The 21477-nt window shown below is 30.2% G+C and overlaps 1 long non-coding RNA gene across 50 annotated transcripts; it reads left to right on the forward strand.

The window, feature by feature from the left end:
- Positions 1-1311: 1311 nt before the first annotated feature.
- On the forward strand, positions 1312-20574 carry LOC126977040 (uncharacterized). 50 transcript variants are annotated; one of them, XR_007732126.1, is made up of 11 exons: positions 1372-1410; positions 1512-1825; positions 1931-1986; positions 2089-2137; positions 2242-2297; positions 2400-2447; positions 2553-2608; positions 2714-5683; positions 8625-13040; positions 13224-13384; positions 13867-20574. It is a non-coding gene; the product is annotated as an uncharacterized LOC126977040 (long non-coding RNA). The 50 variants fall into 50 exon arrangements; XR_007732100.1 differs by lacking the exons at positions 1931-1986; positions 2089-2137 and adding exons at positions 1826-1881; positions 1987-2035 and having other exon boundaries at positions 1312-1511; positions 1617-1721; positions 2138-2297; positions 2400-2608; XR_007732114.1 differs by lacking the exons at positions 1931-1986; positions 2089-2137 and adding an exon at positions 1987-2035 and having other exon boundaries at positions 1312-1511; positions 1617-1672; positions 1778-1881; positions 2138-2297; positions 2400-2608.
- Positions 20575-21477: the final 903 nt, after the last annotated feature.

The raw sequence follows: 21477 nt of genomic DNA on the forward strand, positions 1-21477 counted from the left end.
TAAGAAAGCTGTCAATAATTCAACAAATAATCGATGAATTTGAGTCGTTATAATCAAAAAATAGGATAGTGACATTCGTAATTTTAAAGAAAATAAGAAAGATGTTGGTGAAATAAAAAACAATTCACCAATTCAAGTAGCCCTATTCTTCAAAAGATAAGATAGATCAATAAAATAAGAAAGCTTGCTGGTAGTTCAAAAAGCAGTAGATTTATTTGGGTAGCCATTTTGTTCAAAATAAACGGATACAGCTGTAAGTAATAATATTTATGAAATAAAAATAGGTAATTCAAAAATAACCAGACATGAGTAACTGCACTTCAAAAAATAAGAAAAGCTAGGTATATTTAATTTGCAGTTGTTGTAGCAGTTGATGTATTGGGTAGCCATTTTTTTTTTTCAAAATAAACATATAAAGTCATTGGTATTTTAAAAAGCAATTGATGGACTTCAATATCCATGTTATTCAATAAATGAGCCATTGGTAATTATGAAATATGAATTTGAGTTATTTATCAAAAAATAAAATAGAGCAAAATCTGTCTCATGACAAGGAGCTTTTATAAGCTGCGGTAGGTATTTCTGTGCTCAATTAGATTTATAGTATGATCAATATACATATGATATTAAGTAAATTTTCTTATAGTATTGGGCAGGCAGGGATTGAACTGGCTCGTCTCAAATCGGGAGGCAATGGCACTAACCTTTGCACCACCAACAATGTAATAGCATATTTTAATAGCAACTGACAAATAAATGTTAATAGCTATTCTTCAAAATATCGTATAGAGCTGTGAAAATTAAAAGTAATTTATGAATATAACTAGCTATTCTACAAAAAGTAAGATCTGTAGTTTATTCAAACATTAACTGAAGAATCGGATTAGACAGCTAAAACAGGTTTAAAATGTTTTGACGAGTTGTAATCCAAATATGATGATCTAGTTGTAGTGAGATGACACAAGCTATGAAAGTTATGTAAAATTGATTTGTGACAGCTATTGCTATATGGTGATAATTATTATTAGAGATAGATGATCTAAGCTTGTGGTCTGGGATACACATATCATAGATGAGATGTTATCAGACTTATGGTCTAGGTTGTATTGAGACTAACAAAACCAAAGTACAGTTAAATGGAAATAATTGTTATTATGCAAGGAGAGTAGCAATCTTTAGTAGTCTAGGTTGTATTTACCTTAGATAAAAGAAGGCAATTCAATTATAATATAATAATAAGTCTATGTACACTCTAGGTTACAATAATCAGAAACGAGGCTAGCAGTCTTAGTTTAAGTGGTCTGGGTTGTCTTTACCTTAGATGAAATAAGGCAATCCAGTTATGATGGTCTAGACACTAGGTTAGAATAATAAGAAAAGAGGCTAGCAGTCTTAGCTTTAGTGATATAGGTTGTTACATTAGATGAAAGAAGGCAATTCAGTTATTATGGTGTAGACTCTAGGTTACAATAATCAGAAAAGAGGCTAGCAGTCTTAGCTTTAGTGTATAGGTTGTATTTACGTTAGATGAAAAAAGGCAATTCAGTTATTATGGTGTAGACTCTAGGTTACAACAATCAGAAAAGAGGCAAGCAGTCTTAGCTTTAGTGATATAGGTTGTATTAACGTTAGATGAAAGAAGGCAATTCAGTTATTATGGTGTAGACTCTAGGTTACAACAATCAGAAAAGAGGCTAGCAGTCTTAGCTTTAGTGATATAGGTTGTATTTACGTTAGATGAAAGAAGGCAATTCAGTTATTATGGTGTAGACTCTAGGTTACAACAATCAGAAAAGAGGCTAGCAGTCGTAGCTTTAGTGTATAGGTTGTATTAACGTTAGATGAAAGAAGGCAATTCAGTTATTATGGTGTAGACTCTAGGTTACAACAATCGGAAAAGAGGCTAGCAGTCTTAGCTTTAGTGATATAGGTTGTATTTACGTTAGATGAAAGAAGGCAATTCAGTTATTATGGTGTAGACTCTAGGTTACAACAATCAGAAAAGAGGCTAGCAGTCTTAGCTTTAGTGATATAGGTTGTTACATTAGATGCAAGAAGGCAATTCAGTTATTATGGTGTAGACTCTAGGTTACAATAATCAGAAAAGAGGCAAGCAGTCTTAGCTTTAGTGATATAGGTTGTATTAACGTTAGATGAAAGAAGGCAATTCAGTTATTATGGTGTAGACTCTAGGTTACAACAATCGGAAAAGAGGCTAGCAGTCTTAGCTTTAGTGTATAGGTTGTATTTACGTTAGATGAAAGAAGGCAATTCAGTTATTATGGTGTAGACTCTAGGTTACAACAATCAGAAAAGAGGCTAGCAGTCTTAGCTTTAGTGATATAGGTTGTTACATTAGATGCAAGAAGGCAATTCAGTTATTATGGTGTAGACTCTAGGTTACAATAATCAGAAAAGAGGCTAGCAGTCTTAGCTTTAGTGTATAGGTTGTATTTACGTTAGATGAAAGAAGGCAATTCAGTTATTATGGTGTAGACTCTAGGTTACAACAATCAGAAAAGAGGCAAGCAGTCTTAGCTTTAGTGATATAGGTTGTATTAACGTTAGATGAAAGAAGGCAATTCAGTTATTATGGTGTAGACTCTAGGTTACAACAATCAGAAAAGAGGCAAGCAGTCTTAGCTTTAGTGATATAGGTTGTATTAACGTTAGATGAAAGAAGGCAATTCAGTTATTATGGTGTAGATTCTAGGTTACAACAATCAGAAAAGAGGCTAGCAGTCTTAGCTTTAGTGGTTGTATTTACGTTAGATGAAAGAAGGCAATTCAGTTATTATGGTGTAGACTCTAGGTTACAACAATCAGAAAAGAGGCTTGCAGTCTTAGCTTTAGTGGTTGTATTTACGTTAGATGAAAGAAGGCAATAATTCAGTTATTATGGTGTAGACTCTAGGTTGCAATAAACATAAAAGAGGCTAGCAGTCTTAGCTTTAGTTGTCTAGGTAATCAATGTAGGTTTGTAAGCAAGAGACTAGCAATTAAAGCTATAGTGATGGTGATATATACCACAGGTTTATGTAAAATTTATCTGTTTAGGTGCTTTTTGTATGTCATCAAAAATGATATTTTAAGGATTAAGAGGATTGTAAATGTAAGGTAATTCAAAAAGAAACGGGCAAATTTTAGTAATCAAAATTCAATTAAAATATTACAGACGATTCTGTAAAGCTGTTATTTATTTGTTTATTTATTTCTTTTTATTATCCATACAAAATAGGTTTTATGTATTAAATATGTCTGATATGTTATTATTACGGTTAATAACCATGCCAAAATAACACAATAATTAAATTACTTTAAATTTTGATACAACTAATAACAATGATATGTATGAACTAAAATTTAAAATGGTCCCAAATATATTTTTTAAAATAGATAAGGTTGTAATAATAACTGTCAAATCTTAAAATAGCTGGAAATCGAAGAAGGGAGCCATATGTGTAAAATTTGTTGGAGTCTTGTAAGTACATTAAAAAGAAAAAAAATAAGATTGGAGTCACTACTATTTATTTATATAAATTTATTTATTCGTTGATCAATCTGATTACCTTATTAATATAAAAACTTAATTACGATTTACGACTTGATCCCCTCGCCCTTCGTTCGGATTCCTGGAACATTCGAATTCTTACAAAGGGTATTTTTTGTCAAAAAATAATAGTACTGTGAAATTTTTAATGTAAAATAATCTATAAACGTATAAATCTGTGTAGCCCTTCAATTACGATGACAACATAAAATGGATATTTGTCAACTGATGAACCTGAATAGCTATTATTCAAAAAATATGACGGTTAGATAGAGCTTTATGTAAAGATGTGGAGCTGTAATTTTAAACTTTAATGACGAATCGTACCTGTTAACCTAAATTAATTTCGTAAATAAAATGCTTGGGGTATCAATAGATCTTCAATGACGATGACAATACTTGTATGGTAGAGCAAATATTTGGTTATTCTTCTGATAGTTCAAATTAAAAATATTTGTAACAATTTTGAGTAGCTGTGAATAAATAAATATAGAGTCCTATTCAATATTTATAAACATAAACCTAATCTGTGTAGAGCCCCTCAATACTTATGACCACCTTACTTATTTTAGCTATCTCTTAACTAAATCTGAGTAAGTATTCACAAAATCGTATTGTAGAGTCGTAGTAGGTAATTTACTCGAACAATAAGATGATAGTGATTATATTTTTATAATAGTAATAAATTCAAGTAGCCGATTTTATTAAAAAAAAGGAAGATGGAAATAGAGGCATAACGTATAAAATATTCTCGCACATATAAAATGATAGTCATAGGTATTTTAAGATGATATATCTGTATTTTTAAATATTATTTCAGATTTGCGTAACTAAGTTTACCCTTGAAAAGGAATAAATAAAAAGGTAATTAATATATAAATGATAGATCTGTAATTTTAAATATTAATTCCGATTTGAGTTTTGAGCTGAGTAGCTATTCTTCATAAAATAAGATTGTAGAGAGAGCCATAGGAGATCTTTACTATTATTACCTACTGTAATTATAAATATTATTTCAGATTTGTGCTTTTAACTAGGTAGCTATTCTTTATAAAAGAAGAGGTAGAGAGCCATTGGTATTTTAAGACTGACTAAGAAGATGGGGCGAAGACAAGACGTTTTAAGATAAGAAAGAAATAATAGGCAATAAAAAGATTAGGCGATAAAACTAGTTGAAAAACAAATTTATAGCAAGTCAATGTGCCATTAATAAAACCCGTAATTATTAAGTAGCTATTTTAGAGGTGATACTCAAAACTAACGTTATGATAAGAAAGAAAAAATAGGCAATAAAAAGATGAAGCTAATTTTAGTTGAAAAACATATAAGTAGCTATTTTAGAAACGATACTCAAAAATAACGTTATGAAAAGAACGAAAAAATAGGCAGTATAAAGATAAAGCGAATTCTAGTTGAAAAACATATTTATAGCAAGACAATGTGCAGCTGATAAAACCCGTAATTATTAAGTAGATATCTTAGAGGCGATAATTAAAAAATGTATTATGATTAGAAAAATATAATAGGCATTAAAAAGATCAGCCGAATTCTAGTCGAAAAACTAATTTATAGCAAGAATATTAAACCCGTAATTATTAGGTAAATATCTTGTAGGCGATACTCAAAAATAATATAATGATAGATAAGGCGAATACTAGTTGAAAAACAATTTAATAGCAAGACAAAGAGCCATTACTAAAACCTGTAATTGATAAGTCGATATCTCATAGACGATACTCAAAAATAATATTATGATAAGAAAGAAGTATTAGGCAATAAAAAGATAAGCCGAATTCTAGTTGCAAAACAAATTTATAGCACGACAATGTGCCATTAATTACAACCCGTAATTATTATGTAGCTATTTTAGAGGCGATTTTCAAAAATAACATTAGGATAAGAAAGCAAAAATAGGCAATAACAAGATTAGGAGAATACTAGTTTAAAAACAAATTTATAGCAAGTCAATGTGACATTAATAAAAACCGTTATTATTAAGTTGACATCTTAAGAGGCGATACTCAAAAAAATGTTATGATTAGAAAGAAATAATAGGCAATAACAAGATTAGGCGATTACTAGTTTAAAAACAAAATTAATAAAACCCGTAATTATTATGTAGCTATTTTAGAGGTGATTCTCCAAAATAACGTTATGATAAGAAAGCAAAAATAGGCAATAACAAGATTAGGAGAATACTAGTTTAAAAACAAATTTATAGCAAGTCAATGTGACATTAATAAAAACCGTTATTATTAAGTTGACATCTTAAGAGGCGATACTCAAAAAAATGTTATGATTAGAAAGAAATAATAGGCAATAACAAGATTAGGCGATTACTAGTTTAAAAACAAAATTAATAAAACCCGTAATTATTATGTAGCTATTTTAGAGGTGATTCTCCAAAATAACGTTATGATAAGAAAGCAAATATAGGCAATATAAAGATAAAGCGAATTCTAGTTAAAAAACAAATTTGTAACAAGAAAATTAAACCCGTAGTTATTAAGTAGCTATTTTAGAGGCGATACAAAAAATAACGTTATGAAACGAAAGAAAAAATAATTTAAGCTAATTCTTGTTGAAAAACAAATTTATAGCAAGACAGTGTGCAGTTGATAAAACCCGTAATTATTAAGTACAATCAATATATCTTATAGAGGGGTGATACTCAAAAATAATATCACAATAATAGACAATAAAAAGATGAGGCGAATACTAGTTGAAAAACAAATGTAAAGCAAGACAATGAGCCATTACTAAAACCTGTAATTGATAAGTCGATATCTCATAGACGATACTCAAAAATAATATTATGATAAGAAAGAAGTATTAGGCAATAAAAAGATAAGCCGAATTCTAGTTGCAAAACAAATTTATAGCACGACAATGTGCCATTAATTACAACCCGTAATTATTATGTAGCTATTTTAGAGGCGATTTTCAAAAATAACATTAGGATAAGAAAGCAAAAATAGGCAATAACAAGATTAGGAGAATACTAGTTTAAAAACAAATTTATAGCAAGTCAATGTGACATTAATAAAAACCGTTATTATTAAGTTGACATCTTAAGAGGCGATACTCAAAAAAATGTTATGATTAGAAAGAAATAATAGGCAATAACAAGATTAGGCGATTACTAGTTTAAAAACAAAATTAATAAAACCCGTAATTATTATGTAGCTATTTTAGAGGTGATTCTCCAAAATAACGTTATGATAAGAAAGCAAAAATAGGCAATAACAAGATTAGGAGAATACTAGTTTAAAAACAAATTTATAGCAAGTCAATGTGACATTAATAAAAACCGTTATTATTAAGTTGACATCTTAAGAGGCGATACTCAAAAAAATGTTATGATTAGAAAGAAATAATAGGCAATAACAAGATTAGGCGATTACTAGTTTAAAAACAAAATTAATAAAACCCGTAATTATTATGTAGCTATTTTAGAGGTGATTCTCCAAAATAACGTTATGATAAGAAAGCAAATATAGGCAATATAAAGATAAAGCGAATTCTAGTTAAAAAACAAATTTGTAACAAGAAAATTAAACCCGTAGTTATTAAGTAGCTATTTTAGAGGCGATACAAAAAATAACGTTATGAAACGAAAGAAAAAATAATTTAAGCTAATTCTTGTTGAAAAACAAATTTATAGCAAGACAGTGTGCAGTTGATAAAACCCGTAATTATTAAGTACAATCAATATATCTTATAGAGGGGTGATACTCAAAAATAATATCACAATAATAGACAATAAAAAGATGAGGCGAATACTAGTTGAAAAACAAATGTAAAGCAAGACAATGAGCCATTACTAAAACCTGTAATTGATAAGTCGATATCTTAGAGGCGATACTAAAACTTATATTATGATAGAAAGAAATTATAGGGAATAAAAAGATTACGCAAATTCTAGTTGAAAAACAAATTTATAGCAAGACAGTGTGCAGTTGATAAAACCCGTAATTATTAAGTATAATATATCTTATAGAGGCGATACTCAAAAATAATATATCAAGAATAGGAAGTAAAAAGATAAGGCGAATACTAGTTGAAAAACAAAATTTATAGCAAGACATTGTGTCATTAATAATAACCCGTGTTATTAAGTAGATATCTTAGAGGTGATACTAAAAATTATATTATGATAAGAAATAAATAATAGGCAATAACAAGATTAGGCGAATACTAGTAAAACAAATTTATAGCAAGGCAATGAGCCATTAATACAATCCGTAATTATTATGTAGTTATTTTAGAGGCGATTCTCAAAAATAACATTATGATAAGAAAGAAAAAATAGGCAATAACAAGATTAGGCAAATACTAGTTTTAAAAAAATTCATAGCAAGTTAATGTGACATGCATTAATACAATCCGTAATTATTATGTAGCTATTTTAGAGGCGATTCTCTAAAATAACGTTATGATAAGAAAGCAAAAATAAGCAATAAGTTTAGGCGAATACTAGTTTAAAAACAAATTCATATCAAGTCAATGTGACATTAATAAAACCCGTAATTATTATTTAGCTATTTCAGAGGCGATTCTCAAAAATAACATTATGACAAGAAAGCAAAAATAGGCAATAACAAGATTAGGAGAATACTAGTTTAAAAACAAATTTATAGCAAGTCAATGTGACATTAATAAAAACCGTTATTATTAAGTTGACATCTTAAGAGGCGATACTCAAAAAAATGTTATGATTAGAAAGAAATAATAGGCAATAACAAGATTAGGCGATTACTAGTTTAAAAACAAAATTAATAAAACCCGTAATTATTATGTAGCTATTTTAGAGGCGATTTTCAAAAATAACATTAGGATAAGAAAGCAAAAATAGGCAATAACAAGATTAGGAGAATACTAGTTTAAAAACAAATTTATAGCAAGTCAATGTGGCATTAATAAAAACCGTTATTATTAAGTTGACATCTTAAGAGGCGATACTCAAAAAAATGTTATGATTAGAAAGAAATAATAGGCAATAACAAGATTAGGCGATTACTAGTTTAAAAACAAAATTAATAAAACCCGTAATTATTATGTAGCTATTTTAGAGGCGATTTTCAAAAATAACATTAGGATAAGAAAGCAAAAATAGGCAATAACAAGATTAGGAGAATACTAGTTTAAAAACAAATTTATAGCAAGTCAATGTGACATTAATAAAAACCGTTATTATTAAGTTGACATCTTAAGAGGCGATACTCAAAAAAATGTTATGATAAGAAAGAAAAAATAGGCAATAAAAAGATGAAGCTAATTTTAGTTGAAAAACATATTTATATCAAGAAAATTAAACCCGTAATTATTAAGTAGCTATTTTAGAGGCGATACTCCAAAATAACGTTACGAAAAGAAAGAAAAAATAATTTAAGCGAATTCTTGTTGAAAAACAAATTTATAGCAAGACAGTGTGCAGTTGATAAAATCCGTAATTATTAAGTACAATATATCTTATAGAGTACTCAAAAATAATATTACAATAATAGGCAATAAAAAGATTAGGCGATAAAACTAGTTGAAAAACAAATTTATAGCAAGTCAATGTGCCATTAATAAAACCCGTAATTATTAAGTAGCTATTTTAGAGGTGATACTCAAAAATAACGTTATGATAAGAAAGAAAAAATAGGCAATAAAAAGATGAAGCGAATTTTAGTTGAAAAACATATAAGTAGCTATTTTAGAAACGATACTCAAAAATAACGTTATGAAAAGAACGAAAAAATAGGCAGTATAAAGATAAAGCGAATTCTCGTTGAAAAACATATTTATAGCAAGACAATGTGCAGCTGATAAAACCCGTAATTATTAAGTAGATATCTTAGAGGCGATAATTAAAAAATGTATTATGATTAGAAAAATATAATAGGCATTAAAAAGATCAGCCGAATTCTAGTCGAAAAACTAATTTATAGCAAGAATATTAAACCCGTAATTATTAGGTAAATATCTTGTAGGCGATACTCAAAAATAATATAATGATAGATAAGGCGAATACTAGTTGAAAAACAATTTAATAGCAAGACAAAGAGCCATTACTAAAACCTGTAATTGATAAGTCGATATCTCATAGACGATACTCAAAAATAATATTATGATAAGAAAGAAGTATTAGGCAATAAAAAGATAAGCCGAATTCTAGTTGCAAAACAAATTTATAGCACGACAATGTGCCATTAATTACAACCCGTAATTATTATGTAGCTATTTTAGAGGCGATTTTCAAAAATAACATTAGGATAAGAAAGCAAAAATAGGCAATAACAAGATTAGGAGAATACTAGTTTAAAAACAAATTTATAGCAAGTCAATGTGACATTAATAAAAACCGTTATTATTAAGTTGACATCTTAAGAGGCGATACTCAAAAAAATGTTATGATTAGAAAGAAATAATAGGCAATAACAAGATTAGGCGATTACTAGTTTAAAAACAAAATTAATAAAACCCGTAATTATTATGTAGCTATTTTAGAGGCGATTTTCAAAAATAACATTAGGATAAGAAAGCAAAAATAGGCAATAACAAGATTAGGAGAATACTAGTTTAAAAACAAATTTATAGCAAGTCAATGTGACATTAATAAAAACCGTTATTATTAAGTTGACATCTTAAGAGGCGATACTCAAAAAAATGTTATGATAAGAAAGAAAAAATAGGCAATAAAAAGATGAAGCTAATTTTAGTTGAAAAACATATTTATATCAAGAAAATTAAACCCGTAATTATTAAGTAGCTATTTCAGAGGCGATACTCCAAAATAACGTTACGAAAAGAAAGAAAAAATAATTTAAGCGAATTCTTGTTGAAAAACAAATTTATAGCAAGACAGTGTGCAGTTGATAAAACCCGTAATTATTAAGTACAATATATCTTATAGAGGGGTGATACTCAAAAATAATATTACAATAATAGGCAATAAAAAGATGAGGCGAATACTAGTTGAAAAACATATATTATGATAAGAAAGAAATTATAGGGAGTAAAATGGGTTACGCGAATTCTAGTTGAAAAACAAATTTATAGCAAGACAGTGTGCAGTTGATAAAACCCGTAATTCTCAAAAATAATATTACAATAATAGGAAATAAAAAGATAAGGCAAATTCTAGTTGAAAAACAAAATTCATAGCAAGACATTGTGTCATTAATATAACCCGTATTATTAAGTAGATATCTTAGAGGTGATACTAAAAATTATATTATGATAAGAAATAAATAATAGGCAATAAAAAGATTTGGCGAATACTAGTAAAACAAATTTATAGCAAGGCAATATGCCATTAATAAAAACCGTAATTATTATGTAGTTATTTTAGAGGCGATTCTCAAAAATTACGTTCTGATAAGAAAGAAAAAATAGGCAATAACAAGGCGATTACTAGTTTAAAAACAAATTTATATCATGAAAATTAAACCGGTAATTATTAAGTAGCTATTTTAGAGGCGATACAAAAAATAACGTTATGAAACGAAAGAAAAAATTATTTAAGCGAATTCTAGTTGAACAACAACTTCATATCAAGACAGTGTGCAGTTGATAAAAATTTATTATTAAGTAGATATCTTAGAGGTGATAATGAAAATTATATTATGATAAGAAATAAATAATAGGCAATAAAAAGATTAGGCGAATACTAATAAAAACAAATTTATAGCAAGGCAATATGCCATTAATAAAAACCGTTATTATTAAAGTTGACATTAGAGCTAAAGACTTGAAATTTGGTAGGAATATTCTTTTCACCGAGTAGAGGTCAGCTAAGAACGGATTTTACAAAATTCCACCCGCACGTTTTTTTTTTATAATGAACAGAACAACGTCTGTCGGGTCAGGTAGTATATTATATACTAACCATAATGCATACAAATGTAAGTGAAATAAAAAAAAACACACGTATCAAACACTAGTTATCCAGTTAATTAAAAATTAAATCGGTTGTGAATCTATATTTGATTTTTCATGTCTGTCGTCGAAACTAGGCTTCATAATGCCATAACTAATGAAATAGGACTAACCATACTGAATCATTATATTTTATTTCTTTTTACTTTTTTTATCGTGTTTATTTTATTAGCAATGTTTTTGTTCCTGCTGTAAAAAACTACGACAAATCGCTTAAACAGTTTACTTTTTAATATTATATTCATCTCATTATTAATCTACGCTTTACACTATTGTAGGTAATATTACCTACATGCTAAACTTTTGGGAACATTAAGAGAAATATAGTATAATTAAGTAAATAGTTTTAATTTAAACATGATTTGAATGGTTTATATATTCTAATACGAGTGGCAACCCTTTTGATTTAGTAACTATAAAAATATGTAGAATACCCCTAAATTTAAATTTACAACTTTTACAACGTGCTTAATTATTGTTTAATCTTAAGCAGATTTTTTTTTTAAAAAACAATAACTGTTTACACTTAAAAAATAATTTCAATTCAACATAAAGTAATGATTGTATTTGTTTTGATAAAATATTAAAAGTCAGAATTGTTTGTATAAACAGATATCCCCCAGAGATTGGATTCATAAAATAGTTTTAAATAAAAAGAAACGCGTACACAGATATTAATTTCTAAGCCAAACATAAATAAACATACTGGATGTTAACATATTTATTTTTACAAAAAAATATTATATTAAAGCATGGCTTTTACATGATAATCATTAAATTTGATAAAATGGTTATTTCTCTTCAAATTTCAAATGACCTAAGCAATTAGCTAACGTCTTCTAAATATAATTATTATTTACTACCTTATATGAATACTTAGTACTGTTTCTATTTAAATAAGAATTTGAATTAACACACATTTAGTTAATTGACGCGAGCTAAGTACATAACTTAATTGTAAATATAAAAATTAAAATACAATAATGTATATACCAGTAATTGTAAGATAATCAACACGAAATATATAATATGTATACCGTAAATAGTTATGCCATAACACACTAGAGCTTGTTTGTAAATGGGTTAAATTAAGGTATAGAATATTTTTGGCTAGAATAGTTGTCGCAGGATTTAAAAAAAGATATAATTCTTAACACTAGTTTTGAATTAGTGAATTAATAAAAACAAGTTTGGCTCGTGATTATTATCATCACAACCATAATAATATTGTATTAACTTTACATATAAGCATATAAAAGCTATCGATTTCTGACTATCTAAGACAATATATTGGTATATTTATTAAAACTTGAAACATACTTTAACAATTTTCAGCTATTAAACATATTGATTCTATTTATTTATATGTGACTTGTTCAACAGAGGCGGCTTATGACGAGATACGGGCAGGCAGGTCGGTCGCGTTACAACATTAATGTTAGCGTAGGCCAAAGTCGGCTTCGAAATCTATAACGCGACGATTATACTCAAGGATCATCCCGGTCTTCCGGTAGAAACATCCCCTATTTATTAGGGATTTTTCTTTAAACTCGCTCGAGTGCAGGTATTATATAAGACAAAATAACTATAATTTTCACCTTAACATACCCTAACTTAAGGATTTTGCGGCAAATAATACATTTTAATTAATACTAGATAATATAAAATTCGCATTCCATTTAAATTAGATTTAGCTGACGATCAATAGATATAAGTAAAATAATAAGGTCGGTACATTAATTTTCAGATTAGTTTTTATAAGGAAGCTGCAGGCAGGCTTGTTAGCGAAAAGAAATTCAAAAAAGATACCGTTGAAAATTGAGATTATCAGGAGCAAAATCGCATTTTATTAATTTTAACTGTGTCTCTGAAAGGCGTAATGTTTTCGATCACATTCTCACACTGCTAGTAAGTTTTAACTGGAAGAGATTTCAATCAAAAATATTGTTTTTTACTAAAGAAAGATGTTATAGTTTTGTGAAACTCGTACATAAATTAACAACTCGAGTAGAAGTTCTTAGAAGATTACAGGTATCGGGCGATGACAAATAAATCATTATTTAAAATATTCTGGAAATATAATTATTGATTTATTGATCCATTTGCAAAATAATTTTGACATATTTCAACGTATAGTCATTGCTCCGGGTGAAACATCAAAAAATTAAATTAATAACAAATTAATTATCGTGTTTGCTCGAATACAGTAATTTTTGTACGTATAATATTTGAAATAAATTAGATTCTTTATAAACATGTTAACAAATTAAATTTTAAATTCACTATAATTTTTAATAATAAAAAATATTTTTATCTGTTCTGTGTGGTCTTTTTAACATCCCTGGATAATTACTTAACCTCGTTAATGCCATGTTTTCGTGTCATTTCAGTTGTATAATGCTCGGTCCGGTCGTGGGTAGTATTTCAATAAATATGAAAAGCAATTTTTATGACGTACATTGAACTTCATCTTGAAAGGTTTAGAGTAAGAGTATGATCTAATTTTCTTAAGCCCCGATTTCACCATTGAAGTAGAACGCGATTAGAAAAAAACGCGATAAAAAATTCTGGTTAGCACACGCATCAACCATTGAAATGTTGAAAGGTCACTTTAGCAGCAAATGCTTGGTCAAAAGAAGAATAAAAGTCGTGTTCAAATTCCGAATTAAAAAAGCAGTATCCTAAAGTCACTGGAAAGATCTAAATAATAAGAGGATAAACAGTCGCTTTAAATATGCACTTACCGAATTGAAAAGGTTAAGGATTATACCCCAGAGATAAAAACAAGTGAAACAGTAACGAAATGAGATAATAAAAGGTAGTCTACAAATAAACATATGATTTAAATTTCAAGGATATTCCGAACTGATAAGGTAGCTAGACACGTACGTCTGTAAGTAGATTTGGGATTATGAAATAATAATATTGAAAATTCAAAAGAGAAAGACTAGACGCAGTAAAACGCCCAAAAGATGAGCTTTTAGAAAATTTTGTCTTAACTTATTACTCCCAGAAGAAATAGTAAGTTTGTTTTGTTTTCTAATTTTTATTTTTCGTTCTTAAGCCCCGATTTCACAATTGAAGTAAAACGCGATTAAAAATTCTGGTTAGCACACGCAGCAACCATTGAAATGTTGAAAGGTCACTTTAGCAGCAAATGCTTGGTCAAAAGAAGAATAAAAGTCGTGTTCAAATTCCGAATTAAAAAAGCAGTACCCTAAAATCATTGGAAAGATCTAAATAATAAGAGGATAAACTAGTCGCTTTAAATATGCACTTAGCGAATTGAAAAGGTTAAGGATTATACCCCAGAGAAAAAACATAAGTGAGAAGGTAACGAAATGAGATAATAAAAGGTAGACAAATAAACATAGGATTTAAATTTCAAGGATATTCCGAACTGATAAGGTAGCTAGACACGTACGTCTGTAAGTAGATTTGGGATTATGAAAGAAATAATATAATATTGAAAAATCAAAAGAGAAAGACTAGACGCAGTAAAATGCCCAAACGATGAGTTTTTCGAAAATTTTGTCTTAACTTATTACTCCCAGAAGAAATAGTAAGTTTATTTTGTTTTCTAATTTTTCTTTTTCGTTATAAAGATAACGTTATCAAACAGGATCTCGAAGATACGGAAAGAAAAATATTACAAGATGGTACGAAAAACAGGATTAAAATATTTTTAATACGTTTGCTTTAAGCTTGTTTACATTTTGGTAAAAAAAATATTCGAGTGGGGAAAATATTTTAGGTTGCTACGAAAGTTGGTTTCAAGTTATTTAATTGTGAGTATGAAACAATATAATTAGTTCAGTATAGTTGGTGACAAATGTATAAAAATTTTGTAATTGTGTTAATGAGTTTCTTTAAAGTTGATATCTAATGAAGTGATCAGTTTGGTTCTGTGATGGAAGTGATTGAATATAATTAATTTTTTTTTTCTGAAAAGCAAGATATTTTACAATTTTATACGATAGGTGAAATTAATATCAATGTACAAAAAATGCACCTACTTTTTTTAATAAACGATAAAAACTACGAAATAGTTTACCTCCGCCAATTTACGTTGCTGCAATGTTATCATTCAATCCCGAACTATGGGGAAAGTTTTTGTTAAAGTTTGTTCACAGAAGATCCAGTAAAATCGTTCGGATAAAAATGTTGGGCTCGGTAATGAAACACTTAAACGAATGTTATGCTTTTGGCACAAATGTTTGGTTTTAGAGAATGTTCACAGAGGTACACCAACAAAAGGACACACATCATTTCGAATTAGCTTTGAGTATGTAAGGAACACAATTTAGTATTTCTGATTGTATAATATTCTTGTTAAAAATTTTAGCTTCAAGCACGTGCTTGTAATATCAATAATTCTTGTTGTATGCATTTTCAATCGCCTACTAGGCCCATTAGGTTGTGCTAAAGTGTGCTTTCAGAAACCATTACGATACATAGACCGCCCGGCGCGCAGAATAATATGGAGACAGTAGCTGCTTCAAACCACCTAAAAAGAAATGCTTGGACGTTTATTTACACTTTACAATGTTTTATCGTGTTTGAATAGGCTTACGGAATGCTTGCACAATAACTTGAGATGTATGGAATGCTACGGTGAAATTCGGTAATCAATTGGGTTTAACTTGATTTAGTGTTAGAGTTGTCGTGCCATTTTTGTGTGATTGCAGATAATTAACGCAGTGTGGAGGTTTTCATCTATTTCCAAAAATCTGTCTAGGTATAATGTACTATATCGTTCGGATATATCCGGTTGTTTTAACGCTTGACTTTAAACTATAAAGCTTCGCATAAGGGATCTTCTGGGTAATGTTTAATATTATACAGTTACGTATGTATTAGTTGCATGACACATTTTTTGTGACATCACTATTTTATTTTTGCTAACATTTAATGCCTATATGATGGACCATTAGCATTTTAGAATTGTATCTGGTTTTTATGTAAAAACAATTCCAATACATCCCTTTATCCTTTTATCATACATGTCCCTGGGTTAGGCAAAATCGAAAATTTCTTATGATTTCAGATATGTTATTTAGCCAGTAATACAAATTTATATTAAACTTCAACAATCTTTCTAAGAGGTTATGATCTAAATGTAATGTAAATCATAAAGGAAAAATTAACTGGATTGAGCTATAATACGTCGACGATTTGCTGCATTGACGACATATGTCTATCGATTTCTCTCGCGCCCGGATTCCTGTGATTGGCCGTAGTTTTACCGGTAACAAACAAAAAATACTAGCAAAAAAGTGCAAAACTCGTGCCCAGTAAATATCTTCGCCAGTTCGGAAATGAAATGTATGTAAAAATTGGAGTCTACCAGTGCAATGGCATGATCGATGGAAAGTTTGAATGTGTGTATGGAGCATACTTGCGGTTGGAGATCAGATAAGGTGAACCATCTATTTAAGTCACGCCAAAATTGCAATTTGAAGGAAGTAATATTCGACTCGCAATTTGCACTGAACGTTTACGTATTATTATTTGTAGTAGGATCCCAATTGTGCCTTAACGCTTGATGCACCTAACTGGAGCAGGTATGGTAAAATTTACAATAAATTACAGAACTCAGTGGCGGTTTAATTATTCTTGATTTCAGCTGCAATGATATATTATCAAACGAATAAGACACCAATTGTAGTACCGAAATGAACAAGGTAATTCTTAAATTTTAACGTCTTACCTCTTCTTCCAAGTTCGTGTTTCTATATTATTCGCAGATTGATCCGGAGACCACAGTGGCCGGTACGGTAAACTAATCGCTGAAGGCTTTAAATTTAATTTAGGTTAGCCCAAAAGTCCTACCTGATTCTGCTATGTCCAAGTTGTGGAATATACAAAAAGGTACAGTCATCATTTGCGTCCCTGCCATTAAATGCGTGTGAGCAAGTCAGCGTTTTAAAATACTCCTGGCGGTTGATCATCACAAGGTAGATATTGCCGACGGATGACTTTATACTAGTTTAGTAAACCTGAGATAGTCCACCACACTGAAACCCAGGCCGTACTTCTGGATCTGATGTAATCGGTAACTTATTTATATATTATAATGCCTTTATTGCTCTTATGCCCGTCATAAATGTGTATGTGGCTGATATCTGTAAAAGTAATTTTGCATTTTAAATGCATACTATTAGGTGTTGTGACTAGTTTGTCCTCACCGTTTAAATAGGTATTAGGTAGAGAAAATATTTGCAATGTAACAGACTGTTCCAGACTAACTCGTGAATGAGAATGCCAATCGTAAGTCCTGAGATAACCATTCCAGGCATATGCAGCACGTGTGTTGTAAGTTTTATCTCAATACAATTTTATTTTAAAAACAATAAGGGTGTTGTGACTTACTTGTCCTCACCATTTATTTGTTAGGTAGAGAAAATATTTAGAATGTTACAGACCGCTCCAGACTTATTCGCGAATGAATGCCCATCGCGTAAAACCTGAGATATCTATTCCAGGCATATGCAGCACGTGTATTGTAAGTTTTATCTCAATACAATTTTATTTTAAAAACAATAAGGGTGTTGTGACTTACTTGTCCTCACCATTTATTTGTTAGGTAGAGAAAATATTTAGAATGTTACAGACCGCTCCAGACTTATTCGCGAATGAATGCCCATCGCGTAAGCCCTGAGATATCTATTCCAGGCATATGCAGCACGTGTATTGTAAGTTTTATCTCAATCCAATTTTATTTTAAAAACAATAAGGGTGTTGTGACTTATTTGTCCTCACCATTTATTTATTAGGTAGAGAAAATATTTAGAATGTTACAGACCGTTCCGGATTTACTCGTGAATGAACGCCCATCGTAAGCCCTGAGATATCCACTCCAGGCATATGCTGCACGTGTATTGTAAGTTTTAACAAATTTTAAATCTCAAAACGCTACGTAGGAAAGGAAATTGTTTTGTTTTGATTACAGATAGTTAGTCTGCAGCAAAAAGAGCAAACCATGTTACGGAATTAATTATAAAGAACGCACGGTACAATCGCGCCCCACCATGTCTCGCAGATAAATATAACCTGGTATAATTATTCGATAAAAAAAAACAAAGATACAAAACTTTTCTGGAAATTCGGGTTTTTTAATATGTTCAACAGACGCGTGCTTCGCGTTTGGGTTTGAGGGACAAGTCTATCGACGCTGGTACGGAAACGTCAATAAAAGGTCTGAATTTTTTCTATACTTTAAGGCTAGGCAAAACTAAGTATGATTTCATATAACTAGTCAGATATAATGTAGCTTAGCATAGAAAACGTTTAATGTTTGCTTACAGAACCATGGATTACGAGATTCCTGCATTCGTTACCGTTAGTGTAAGATATATTTCCTGTTTCTTTAATTCTGTTTCCAGAAATCGCCGATACGATTTAATCCGCGCACGCCATCAAAATCATTTAGAAAGTGCACGAATAAATGGAAGTACAAGTAATAATTTTATTTAGTTTAGGCCTTGCAACAATCGGTGTTTTGTTATTGATTACAGAATGCAGTCCGGGTGCATCGCGGTTTGTTGCCAGCAATAAAATGATTATTCGGTAATTTAACAGTTGACGAGAATGTTGTATATTTGCACGCAACATTGGGGATGCCTTGTAAATGTTTCAGATAGTAGTTCCAAGCAAATAAATCCAACCTTAGAACGTAGATTGTGCAGATTGTTTACTTATAAGTTGACAGTTGACACCACCTTAATGACCTGCTAGTGCTACAGCTGACAGCGGCGTAAATCGTGACCTTTATGAGTAAGATTTTTAAGCGTAATTAATCTATTTACCTTTCCCCCTCCTAATTATTATTGCTTCAGTAAGACGTTTTTATAAGCTTTCAGGTATCTTGTTATTGTGTGTTACATTGTCGAAATACATAGATAACTAGATTGTTGTAGTGTGTGTACATATGGAATAATTGTTAAATTGTGAATGTTTTAACACAATTCTAGTTCAAGCACGAAATTTTACTAAATGTCAATTATCACGGAGAAAGGTTTCACAGAGATGACTGGTATTGTCGAGGTTTGTCCTAGATGTGCAACTAATTATTGGGCTTTTGTTAATAGTTTTAATGAAATGGGCGGCTTTAGAATTATTAAAACCCCGCATTCTAAGTTCTTGCTGATTGTTATTTGATTTTACGCTTTAATCACATCGAATCTGTGCTAAACGTTAGCGACATTGTAATATAATTTGATAAAGCTAGTCTTAGTTGTATTTGAAGCGTTCTTGGTGATTTCAGCACTTCTAGATGCCGGCTGTGGCTAACGTTATTCTTATTATGTAAGCATGAGAGCTTGATTGGTACATGGTTATATTAAATCGATCTCACAAACACCCCCAGCTTGTGTGGTATTAAAGCATATTGAACGTCGATCCATTGCAACAATAAATTGAGTGCACGTCTATTATTATTATACAACAAATCCAAGAACGATGCTTATGTTGAATTGTTATTGGTATGTGTTTCGATTCTTCGTTCACAGCTTAACCTATGGTGGATTTAAATTTAACCTTTATATTTTTAATAGTATTGTTTAAAATATATTTTATATTTAAATTGTATTTAAGTCATGCTTATTCAACAAAAAAATCATTCTTATGTATGTAATGTTAACTAGGTCTAAAACATTTATAACTCTAACATCTGTGTATGTTAAAATTGTTTAAAGTTTGTAGCACTTTTATCTCCGATAACCACTTATATTTATTAATTTGATATATATACTTCAATATGAAACATTGCAGCAATCGTAAAAATCCTTATATATAACCCTATGAATGTAATCAAATAGAATAGGAAATCATTTTGAACGAGTATTACGCCGCGTTGTGAAGAATAGGACGTTACTCCGGGCGATGACATAGGTAGGAAGAAAAGGAAAGCTAGTTCGGAACGCGGTGGGAGGACTCAGAAAAATCAAGTTAATATTGTGTTACTTTAATTAATAAAAAAAGTGATTCCCGTGGAGTTTCTTGCGCCGCTTCTTCTCCACGGAAGAACACATTGCGAAGCGGTGGTAGTTTTTCCAAATCTAAATTCCAAGTAAATAAAATACTCTTAAATCTAACAATTTGTTGTTTTATTTTTCTCCATTTTTTTTAACTCCCAATTACCAAGGCTATCGACTTGGTGTCTCACGGTGGAACACGAGCCTCCTGGTTGGCAAAATGGCGAGTGATCATCATCACGCATGCTCAGAATTGCACAAGAGGAAACCCCTTGATATCTAAGAGTTGCATTTCCTACTTCACAATTACAAAGTTGGTTTTAAAAGTAACACCCGATGGCGAGTGATTACCGTAGTACATGCTCAGAATTGGAGAAACGAATACATCTTTATATCAAGGGTCTCGTTACTTCGTAATTACAAAGTTTGTTCCTGAATAAAGACTATGGCGAGTGATCACAGCAGTACAGCTCTGAATTTATTTTACAAGAGAAAACACTTTTATATCAAGACTTTCATTACTTCGCAATAATTACAAAGTTTATTCCTAAATTAAGACTAGCGATTGATCACAGTAGTACAGCTCTGAATTGTACAAGCGAAAACACCTTCATATCAAGACTTGCATTAGGAACCTACTTCGCATTTACAAAGTTCCTAAATTGGGATAGTTATCAAGTGATCACATTAGTACATGCTAAGAATTGCACAACAGAAAATACTGATAGGTGCCTATCAAGAGTTGCATTAGGTACTTCGAAATTACAAATTTGGTTCCAAAATTGGGACCCGTTGGCGAGTGATCACCGTAGTATCTACCTGTTAGAATTAGGTATAGGTACAAGAGAAAACACTTTGATCCTATGAAGAGTTGCATTAGGTACTTCGCAATTACAAAATTGGAACCGTTGGCGAGTGATCACAGTAGTACCTACCTGCTTAGAATTAAAGAAGAGAAAACACATTAATCCTATCAAGAGTTGAATTACTGCGCAATTACAAAGTTGGTTCCAAAATTAGGACCCG

The sequence above is a fragment of the Leptidea sinapis genome, chromosome 43 (assembly GCF_905404315.1).
Source record: "Leptidea sinapis chromosome 43, ilLepSina1.1, whole genome shotgun sequence".
Taxonomy (NCBI): domain Eukaryota; kingdom Metazoa; phylum Arthropoda; class Insecta; order Lepidoptera; family Pieridae; genus Leptidea; species Leptidea sinapis.